This window comes from Sphaeramia orbicularis, chromosome 4, assembly GCF_902148855.1.
Source record: "Sphaeramia orbicularis chromosome 4, fSphaOr1.1, whole genome shotgun sequence".
NCBI classification, from domain to species: Eukaryota; Metazoa; Chordata; class Actinopteri; order Kurtiformes; family Apogonidae; genus Sphaeramia; species Sphaeramia orbicularis.
In genome coordinates, this window is record NC_043960.1 from 52207120 (window position 1) to 52217776 (window position 10657).

General features: G+C 38.1%; 1 long non-coding RNA gene and 1 pseudogene across 1 annotated transcript; one reads left to right on the forward strand and one right to left on the reverse strand.

Annotated features, from left to right (window-relative positions):
- Window positions 1-1934: 1934 nt before the first annotated feature.
- Window positions 1935-10136, forward strand: LOC115418458 (afadin- and alpha-actinin-binding protein-like; annotated as a pseudogene).
- Window positions 10120-10654, reverse strand: LOC115418463 (uncharacterized). The gene is made up of 2 exons (XR_003935290.1): window positions 10289-10654; window positions 10120-10253 (listed from the first exon to the last, which is right to left on the reverse strand). It is a non-coding gene; the product is annotated as an uncharacterized LOC115418463 (long non-coding RNA).
- Window positions 10655-10657: the final 3 nt, after the last annotated feature.

Consider the following 10657-nt stretch of genomic DNA (forward strand, 5'->3'; position numbering starts at 1 on the left):
TACTTGTTTAACCTGGTTTTATGGACTTGGTTATATTCATCCACTAACCGTCCATCTCATAATGGAAAACTAGTTGGAGCCCCACTGCGTCATCAGGTGTATTTATGTATAAGCTGGCTCTACGCTAATCTGTACTGATCTCAGTAGAGCAATCAATGCAGGTCATTATTGGAAACAGCTGGCTGCATCTATGTTCATAATTTTGCAAACCGATAGTCAAAAGCGCCCACTCTCCAAAGCACTTTTTCTGGATTGCACCCTGGCAGCCTTAGTTCTACCCTTAATGTCCACATATTGCTATGATATTAACCCAAAATTATGACATACTTGGCTCATAGTAAAACAAAAAACAAAAATTCCACCACAAATTCCTTACCCTATTTCATCAAACGGAGAGATCCTGTGATATTAGTCCCATTTGAATCAACATATCTGGAACACGGTTGCGTTTGCAACATTTTTGCCTCCTTTGTGCATCTATTCAATGTGTTTTGGGGGAAAATTCAGATACTGCATGGATATTCACTAAAAGAACACACCTAAATCCTTCAGAAAAGCAACATCTGAAAAGATGATGAGTCTTTCAATTTATCTGTAAGTATTGTCCTCTCTTGACATCAGAACAGGGGAATAATGTCAGTACACTTAAGTAAAACACAGACGAGACTTTGCTTATTCCATGTGAATGTGCGACATGAAACCCAGACAAGGAATGGTTAATTTACAAATAACCAGAGGTCCGCAATTTGAGTAGTCCTATGTGAATATGGCTTAAGAGTGTATGTTGTGTAAACTGAGCAGTGATTTACCAGGAAAATTACAAGTTTTCCAATAGCAGCCCCACAGTAGCTTTTGAATTTGGTTAAATATTCTGTATAAAAACAAAACCACCTCAAAGCCCAGATGCAGTTTTACTCTATGAAGAGTGACATAACTGTCTGTGTATACTGAAAATGAATTTACTGTAGTTCTGTCTTTTGAAGTGTGGATAAAATACCAATATGACTATTAACAGACCTTTGACCATTAAAGTGTACCTGTACTGGTTATGCGTACCGCATTAATTGTGCTTTGTGTATGAAACAGAGGCACAAATTCAGTAAAACACTGCCATATATAAACCACACGGGACCTTTTTATTGTGTGAATTATGTGTGGGGGCAGAACCTATAGGGAGCAACCATTGCTGGACGTAAGTGACGTAGTTTTTTAATAGTGGGTGATGAATACGAGTAAACAAGCAGCAGTCAGTGAGTCGGATTGAGTTAAAGTATGTGTTGGCACTTGTTTGCGCAGCCGTAAGCTTTGTACTCTGCCATTGACCCAGCACTAGGTGATAATGTGATTAGACTGGTGTCTGCTGCATGGGGTCAGTGACCAGTCCATCTCAGCCCAGGTAATCAAACAACACAAGCAGTCTAGATCAGTACCGGTGCTGGAACAGCCCATGAAGGAGGAAACATGTCTCTGACCATGACTGACTGACGGAACAGTGTTTTAATACTTGACAACACGTACTTGAAAAAGGGCTATGACGTAAGTTACCTGGCAGTACCTCTAGGATATGTGATCTTTGGAAATAGATACCAATGAAAATTCACTACAGGTACCCTTTAAGCATTGTGAGTGTTGTGAGCTTTATTACCTCCGCCAAGTGTAACGGCGGAGGTTTTCATCAGGGTTAACTCAAAAAGTACTCAAAAGTTATGGACGAATTTGAATGAAATTTTCAGGAAATGTTGATACTGGCACAAGGAACAAATGATTAAATTTTGGTGGTGATTGGGGGTGGGCACTGATCTGCCTTGGCGGAGGTCTGTGCTTTTCTAGCTTTTCTAGTTTTACAATATGATAACCATGGTCAAAAATACCATAAAAAATGCCACCACCCCCTGGATCCAAGGACATTGCCTAAAATCTTTGAAAACCTAAGGAAAACCCTTATTATTATGATATTGGACTCAGCAAGACTTTTGGGTGTGTTTTCACAGGAGCAGCTTGAACTTTCTAAAAGAGAAAATACTGGACTTCTTGAGAGGGAACGACAACTACATCTAAAAGTGAAGAGCCTCCAGAACTGCCTGAAAAATGAAAAAGAAGAGGTAATTTCTTTGGAATAATCCATGGAATGGTATCACTAGCAGGTATGTTGTCTCAGTATGACAGTTTAAAAAGAAACACTGTGTCTTATTTCTTTCGTTGCAGGTACAAAAACTTCAGAACATAATTGCAAGCCGAGCCAGCCAGTACAACCATGAGATGAAAAGAAAAGAAAGAGAATTTAACAAACTGAAGGAACGCTTGAATCAACTTCTGGTTGACAAAAAGGAAAAGAAACAAGGTTAAATTGAATATGTTGAAACCTCAGTCTCTGCATTGGCTTTTGTGTCATATACTGTAGGTATGAGGTGTTGATTGATAAACGCTTGTAGATTCTTCAGTTTCTTCATTTCTAATCTTGTCTTCTTGGTTTTGCTTCTTCCCCTCAGCCATTGATGTATTAAACAGCATTGGAAGAGCTGATGGCAAGCGAAGCCTTTGGAAAACAGAGAAGACAGAGGCAAAGTATGTTTATCCTCTGGCTTTTTATCAATCAATCGATCAATCTTTATTTATATAGCACTTTTCATACATTAAAGGTGTAGCACAAAGTGCTTTACATGTAAGTTTAAAAATCAGTACCACCCCACACACACACACACACACCCACAAGCACAGACATACTTAAAAAGACTAACTGAGCACGAGAGGACCAGAAAGTAAAAGTAAAAGAGGAAGAGGCACTGTCTCAGGGAGCCATCCGCATCAGGAGGCAGCTGCCGACCCTGGCAACCAGGCACCAGCGACACAGCACCGCATCCCAACCTGTGGGAGAGGGCCAACTGCACCGCATCGCAGCGGCAGGGACCCCCACCCACCAGAAAGGAGCAGACCCCAGTGAAAGAAGGCACCACAGCCGCCAGAGTCCACAGCCCCCCCCCGGCATGGAGGGCTCCTTCTGATGAAACACTGGAGAATATAGATAAGAAACATTAAAAAGATATAAAAGAGTTGATTAAAAGAATCTAAATGTAAGACATAAATATAAATATAATATAAATATTGAACGTTAAAATGATAAAACAGAAGCATTGGTTAAAAGAATCTTAAGATATGTATATATATATATATATATTATATAATATATATATATGTATATAACTAGAAAACCTTAGAGTGGATAAAACAGAGGCATTAGTTAGAACGCCAAATTAAAAAGGTGGGTCTTGAGCCTGGTTTTAAAAATTTCTACATTCTCTGCGGCCCTGAGGTTCCCTGGCAGGCTGTTCCAGAGGCGAGGAGCATAATGCTGAAAAGCTGCCTCGCCATGAGTTTTTGTGTTAGCTTTTGGAACTGTTAAAAGGCCAGTGCCAGAGGACCTCAGGGTCCGCGAGGGTTCATAAAGTAAAAGCAAGTCAAAACATAAGAAGGTGCAAGACCATTAAGACATTTAAAAACTATTAAAAGGACCTTAAAATTGATCCTGAAACACACGGGGAGCCAATGCAGTGATTTTAAAACCGGTGTAATGTGAGCCCGCCTTCTGGTCTTCGTCAGCACTCAAGCGGCTGAATTCTGAAGGAGTTGGAGTTGTGAGAGTCTATCTTTGGGATGACCAGAAAGCAGGGCATTACAGTACTCGATTCTACTAGAAATAAAAGCATGCATCAGCATCTCCGTGTTGGCTCGAGAGAACTGGACGGACTCTGGCTATGTTCTTAAGGTGATAGAAACCTGTTTTTACGGTGGATCTAATATGTGGGATGAAGTTGAGCTCAGAGTCAAAGATAACGCCCAGGTTTTTTACTTTGTTACTTTATAACGTGTCATTGTACTGTAGCTGAGGTACTAAGGTCTTTATGTAGATCTAAAAAAGCAGGAACACATTTCAAACACTGCAAATAATTGCAACAGTTGTTTGATCATAGTCAATCTCTATGTGACAGATTTCATTTAATGTTTGCATCGTTCAAATATTGGTTAACTTACAGCACTACTTCATGATTTGTGGAAAAACTCAGAGTGTTATTATTGAGGAAAAAGCTATTGTGTCTGCTTGGTTAGTTATCAAGGAAAATTACTTATCTTCAATTTATTGTAACGGAGACATGCAAAATTACACTAGCGTAAAATAATTTCAACAATACAAAAAAGGTGTCAAATACTTTCTGCTCAGTTTCACTGAATACAAATTGGTATCAAGTTATGTTCTTTTCCTGATTAGATCACTTCTAAATCTGGACCTTTAAATTGCAGCCTTTTGGAGTTATATAATCACACAGGCTGACATTATGATTGCATTTGGGATTAACTTAATTAATTTAAAGGCCTTTAACTTAGAAATGGGTTTTGTGATAAATAAAGCAAATGCTTGTCTTTTTTTATCCTTAGGCATGAAGGAGAAATGTACAAAACTCTGCTGAGTGACTACGACAGCCGACAGAGGGAGTTATTGCTGGAAAATGCAGAGCTGAGGAAAGTGTTGCAGCAGATGAAAAAAGACATGGTGTCCATTCTCAGCTCAAGGAAACCTTCTTTGAGAGGAGATAAACATGATGGTGGTGGCATTAAGGTTGGCCACGATCAATAATATTAACATTTCATGAGAAATAATTTTTTTTAAACATTCAAAGAAGTTGTGTTTATGTCAGTGTTCATTTTTACATAACTTACAAAGTTATTTAAAAAATAGTTGAATTTCTGTGTGACAAAGTAGTTGTTCGTTTAAATGTTTTCTTGCTGCTATTTGTTTCCAGTACAAAACAATGTAAGCACTACAACATGTGTTTGTGTGTGAATAGATGATTGGAAAACATACAGTATTTTCTTATCATGGCAGGTTGAATCGGAGGAAGAAGAGGAAGTATTTGATTCCAGTAAGGAAAGCATTGAACTGGTTTGTGATCATGCACGAGAAAAACTGACTAACAGTATTCGTTTGCAATGGAGAAGACTCAAGAGCCACGTTGAAAGACTAGACAGCCAAGGTAGTGTTCATGTCAGTATTCTACACATTATAAACGGTTTAGGCAGGCTGAGTGTGATTAACACAGTGAAAGTTAGCTGAAAAACACAAGGCCATTTACTGTTCCCTGGGTTTTTATCATGTAGATCAGGTGTCTGGCTTGACTGTAGATAGTATGAAATATACTATTGATAAGTATTATGTGTATTGTACATTATTATATGTAGTATCAACACAATATATAATTGGTTGCCACTGTTGTCAAGGAAAAATCTTACCATTAAAGCTTCAGTAGGCAGAAAAAAACACATCACAACTGAGCATACACATCTTCTTCATGCAGCTCTCTCCTCTCTGCTCTAAGCATACACTTTATAGACTCATACTTGACACAAAGCTATTTCTTGCTTCTTTGGAAAAGTGAAGCTGAAGTATCACAGGTAAAGGGAGCTGCCAGTTACAATATGTGTATGATTAGTCACAAATACCACTTTTCTGCTGACAGTGTCAGTAGTACTCAAATCAACTCGGTTTTGGTTTCGCCAGCACATTGCACATCCACTACAGGTCTAGTTGTCCCTCACTGTAGCTGGTTGTGAAGTTGCATCACTGCGGATATGAACAATGTGACAGGAGCTATTGTAAGGCAAAAATAAAACTGATGACACTTAAATCTGCTACTAGAAAAAGTACCTGGTGTTATATAATGACAACACTAAAGACCTGAGTTGGACTAATATCATCTGTGGAAAAGGTATGTACAGACATATCAGACATATCAGCAACTGGCCAATGCAGCTGTAAAACACCCGTAAAGATTCAGTGTCATATATAACATATTGTTTTAGCTGTAGAGGAGCACATTGTCATGTCAAAGCACTTTTTTGTGAGCTATGACATAAATATGTTGAAAATATAATGACAAAATAAGAAATGAATAAAAAAAGAGAAAAAAACAAAACATATAAATCTAACGTGGATTATAATATACTGAAGAGTTAGGGATTTTTTTTTCTCCTTGACATAGCTACTAGCTTTAAAACATGTTTCAGTGTTTCCTGTCTCTTACATCCTGGATCCATGTTTCTTTCTCAGATTGTTACGTAAAACTTCTTTGGCAACACAACTGCAGACACTTATTACTTTTAGCTGTTCCTGCAGCATCTTTGGCTCAGCTGGGTGAAAGTGGCTGCGCTGATGCAGTTCCAAGAGAGACTCATGACGAAGAGATGCAAAGACTGAAGCTTGAGATCCATCAGTGCAAAGACTTCATTCAAACACAACAGCAGCTCCTACAGGTGAGTCTGTTTGAAGTCACACCGAAGTTAGGGCACAAAGAAACACTTACACAGAGCAGCTCAGTTTTGTGTTATTTGCTCAGACTGCACTGACTGTTTGGTGGTTCTTCTTTTTGTAGCAGCAGCTGAACTCTCCATGTGATGAGGAGACGACATCCCTGCTGAACAACTGTTATATGCTTCAGGAAAAGAGAGCCTCCGAGGAGAGTGGAAGACCTTAGAGGAACAGAGGAAGATCTTTGAGAAGGAGAGGAGGAACTTCACTGAAGCAGCCATAAGATTGAGCCACGAGGTGATCAAAACAAGATAAAAACTAAAGCTGCAAGATTCTAATGGAAGTCAGAGGAACATATCGTTAGCCTCATAGCATTGTTTAACTTAAACACAAATGGACAAAAATATTGGGACACATTTAATTCAGGTGTTTCTTTTCTAACAGAGCTGTGGGATACAAAATAATAATGACAAACATCATAATATAGTTTTATTTTGGGATAAATATTGTATTGATTATTAATATTGATGTTTATATGTCAAATCAGCATGAACAAGACATCTTATAGCTGTAGACATGATGTGTCCCATATTTATATCCATATAGTTTATAAACATCAATATTTAATTAAAGTTTAATGGAAGATTTTTCTTCCCAAGTGTGGTGTGAACTAACGTAGATGGTTAGTTGTGGTAGAAAATTATTATTTAGTCAGAGCACAAAAAAATATTTTAGAAATTTAGAGGTAGAACATTTAAAATCATAGTCATGGATTAAAAAAATCAATGTGAGGCATTTTGGAAGCAAAGATAATAATTTAATCCAAACTAACCAATGCAATGTTATTTATCCCAATATAAAACTATATTCTGATATAAGTCATTATTGTTTTGTATCCCAGACACCTGTTAGAAAAGAAACACCTGAATAAAATGTGTTTCAGTACTGTTGTACATATAGTTTATGACTTGGGCAATTATGCTATGAGGCTAACGATTCACTAATATTACTTCTGCAGTCAAGAGTAAATATCAGTCAATAACAAAATAAACTAGAAGCACTCGGAGAGCGCAGACCTCCGCCAAGGCTGATCAGTGGGCCCCCCCGTGGGCCCCCCCACCCCCGATCACCACCAAAATTTAATCATTTCTTCCTATCCCATTTCCAACAAACCCTGAAAATTTCATCCAAATCTGTCCATAACTTTTTGAGTTATGTTGCACACTAACGGACAGACAAACAAACAGACAGACAAACAAACAAACAAACAAACCCTGGCAAAAACATAACCTCCTTGGCGGAGGTAATAACAGTCATCACTAGTTAACACTGTCAGTCATACATTTTATGTCTCTCCTGTGTGAACAACCAGAATTCTGCATCACAAGGTAGATTTTCTACAGCCAGGAAAAAGAAGTGCAGATATCATGTTTCTTCTCCAACCATTTGAATTAGAATATGATGAAAGAAAATCTTAAAAACTAACACTCACCTCAGCTTCAAGGGAATTCAATTGATTTGGTCTTTCATAACCATATGTGCTCTGATTACACATTTACAATCTGTGTGTTTTGTGTTTAAAGTTGTTGTGACATTTTATTTGGGTATATTTTAATGTGTCTTCATTTGCAGAGGAAGGCTTTTGAGGAAGATCGAGCAACATGGCTCAAACACCAGTTTTTAAATTTAAGTCCGTTTGCTGACTCAAAGAAACCTCAAATATCAGAGTCACAAAGTGCCTTTTTAAAACGTAAGTAACAAATCCTTCAAAAACATGTAGTGATATGAGCCAACTGACTTACTTTTTTGCAGATAACATACAGTTGCAATCAAAATTATGCATTCAAGCTCTGTATTTTTGAGTTTATTGGTAAAATCTAAAAACTAGCAACTGTTTGCAATGAACACATCATACAAGTATAACTTGAATAGCTCAACTCAGCTAAAACTGCAAGTGGTTTCTCCAAATTTAACGTAAAATATTACTTTTAATGATTACAGCAGTCTCAAAATTATTCAACCCCTTTGTGACAAGTATATTTAGTACGTAGTAGAGCACCCTTTCACTGTTATGACCTGCTGCAAATGTGATGCATAGGCGGACACCAGCTTCTAGCAGCATTCCTGGGGAATTGTAGCCCATTCCTTGTGGCTAAAGGCTTCCAGTTCATTAATATTCTTGAGTTTGTGTGCTGCAACTGCCTTTTTCAAATCCCATCACAGACTTTCAGTGGGGTTCAAGTCAGGTGACTGTGAAGGCCGCTCTAGTATCTTCCAGGACTTCTTCTGAAACCAAGCCTTTGTAGACTTTTAGATTAGATTAGACTTTATTGATCCCACAACATGGAAATTTAATGGTCAAAGCAGCAACAGAAAAAAAGGCAGCATAAAGAAAGTGCAAAAATAGTAGTAATAAAAGTATACAGACTATAAACATATTTAAAACAGAGTGGAATTGCAAACTGTCAGACAGTACGGATGCTCCACAGTGTCCACCCAGGATGGAGCTGGCCCTTGACCAGGCTGTTCAGTCTCTTCCTGTCCCGTTCAGTGGAACCCCCTCCAGACCACAGCATAGTGGATAGCAGAGGCTACCACAGAGTCATAGAATGTCCATAGCAGAGGCCTGTGGACTCCAAAGGACCTCAGTCTCCTCAAAAGGTGAAGAAGACTTTGGCCCTTTTTGTACAAGGCATCTGTGTTGTTTGACCTGTCCAGTTTCTTGTTTATGTGAACACCCAGGTGTCTAAAACTGTCCACCAGCTGACCACAGTAGTCACAACAAGAAGTAGCAGACACACCTGGATTAATCAGTGTGACCAGTAATGACAGACAGGAAATAAAGGAGTTGCCTTAAGTTCAGGAAGTAGTGGGAATGTGCATAGAGCCTATTGAAGCACTTGAGACTGCACCTGATATGCAAATGTGTGCTCTTCTGAGGAATTCTGCTCAGGGGGTTGAATAATTTTGAGACTGCAGTAGTCATTGAAAGTAAGACTTGGTGTTGAATTTGAATAAAATCCTCGTTATATCAGTTTCATTTGACTATTTAAACTGTTCTTGTGTAATTTGTTAATTGCAAACACCAGAAAAAAAGTAAATTCAACTATAATTGTTACTTGAATATCTTTTAACTTCAATATTTGACTTGACTTGAATACTGTAGTGTACATTTGTTTTATATTGTCTTTTATTCTTCCCTCCTGTTTCTTTTTTATTTATGCAATATTTGATCTTTAAGTCAATTTCCTGAGTAGGATCAATAAAATGTAATTTAATCTTTGTAGGTGACATGGAAGCGAGCACAAGTTCAGCTCCAGAAAAGCTCATCAAATACTTGACACATGCACCCTCCCCCACTCCCACACGTGACCCTCTGACATCAGCCTCCACGGATGAATTGTTCCCAACACTTTGCCTTATCCCGGACAACAGGTGTGTGTGTGTGTGTGTGTGTGTGTGTGTGTGTGTGTGTGTGTGTGTGTGTGTGTGTGTGTGTGTGCGCGCGTGCGTGCTTGCGTGTGTGTGTACAATTGCTTTAACTGTTTTTTGAATACAGTATATTTAGTGTAAAATGGATGCATGTTACTGACTGGCTGTCCAATGTGATTTCCAGCTCAACTGAACCAAAGAGACAAAGTGAACAGGTTGAAGAATCAAACCTCTTTTGTAATGGAAACCATCCAGAAGAACACAGCAGATGCACACGGACTCAACAGAAGAACAGCTCTATATAAAGACTGTCATCTTTCAATGTCGGGATTTATCAATATCCATTCACTTTGGACCATGTGCTGTATATTTTTGAAATACAGCTGAATGAATACATGCCAAACATTAAAAGTATCTTGTAAAATTATTAAATAAGTGTAAATGGTCAAAGCCAAATAAGAGCCCTCATCCATTTGTGGTTTTCTATGTTCTTTATCAATAAGAAAATGTGTAAAATTATACACTGTTGCCCATAAAGTTGTGATGAGATATTTTTACCTGTTCTCATGAAATCATTTTGACAATATGATTCATTCTTGATGGATAAAGTGTTACTGGGACCCAGTATGTGATCATTAAACCAGGCCAAAGGTGATTACTCATGTAAAATAGGTTTTAAAAGACGAATGTGTCTGAAAACAACATTATTCCAACTTTATGGGCGACAGTGTAGTTTGGAACAATCTACTGTTTAGTTGGGTCTTAGATTATGTGATAAGTGTATTTTTCATGGTGGCTTTGTAAAATTTATCAGCAACATATTTTGTGTAACATTTGAGTTTGGGGTAATTTTTTAACATCCAGGCTTAAAACAGAAGAAGTGCAAGGCCAACATCCATGTATTGCAGTGTCTGTGGCTCAAACACT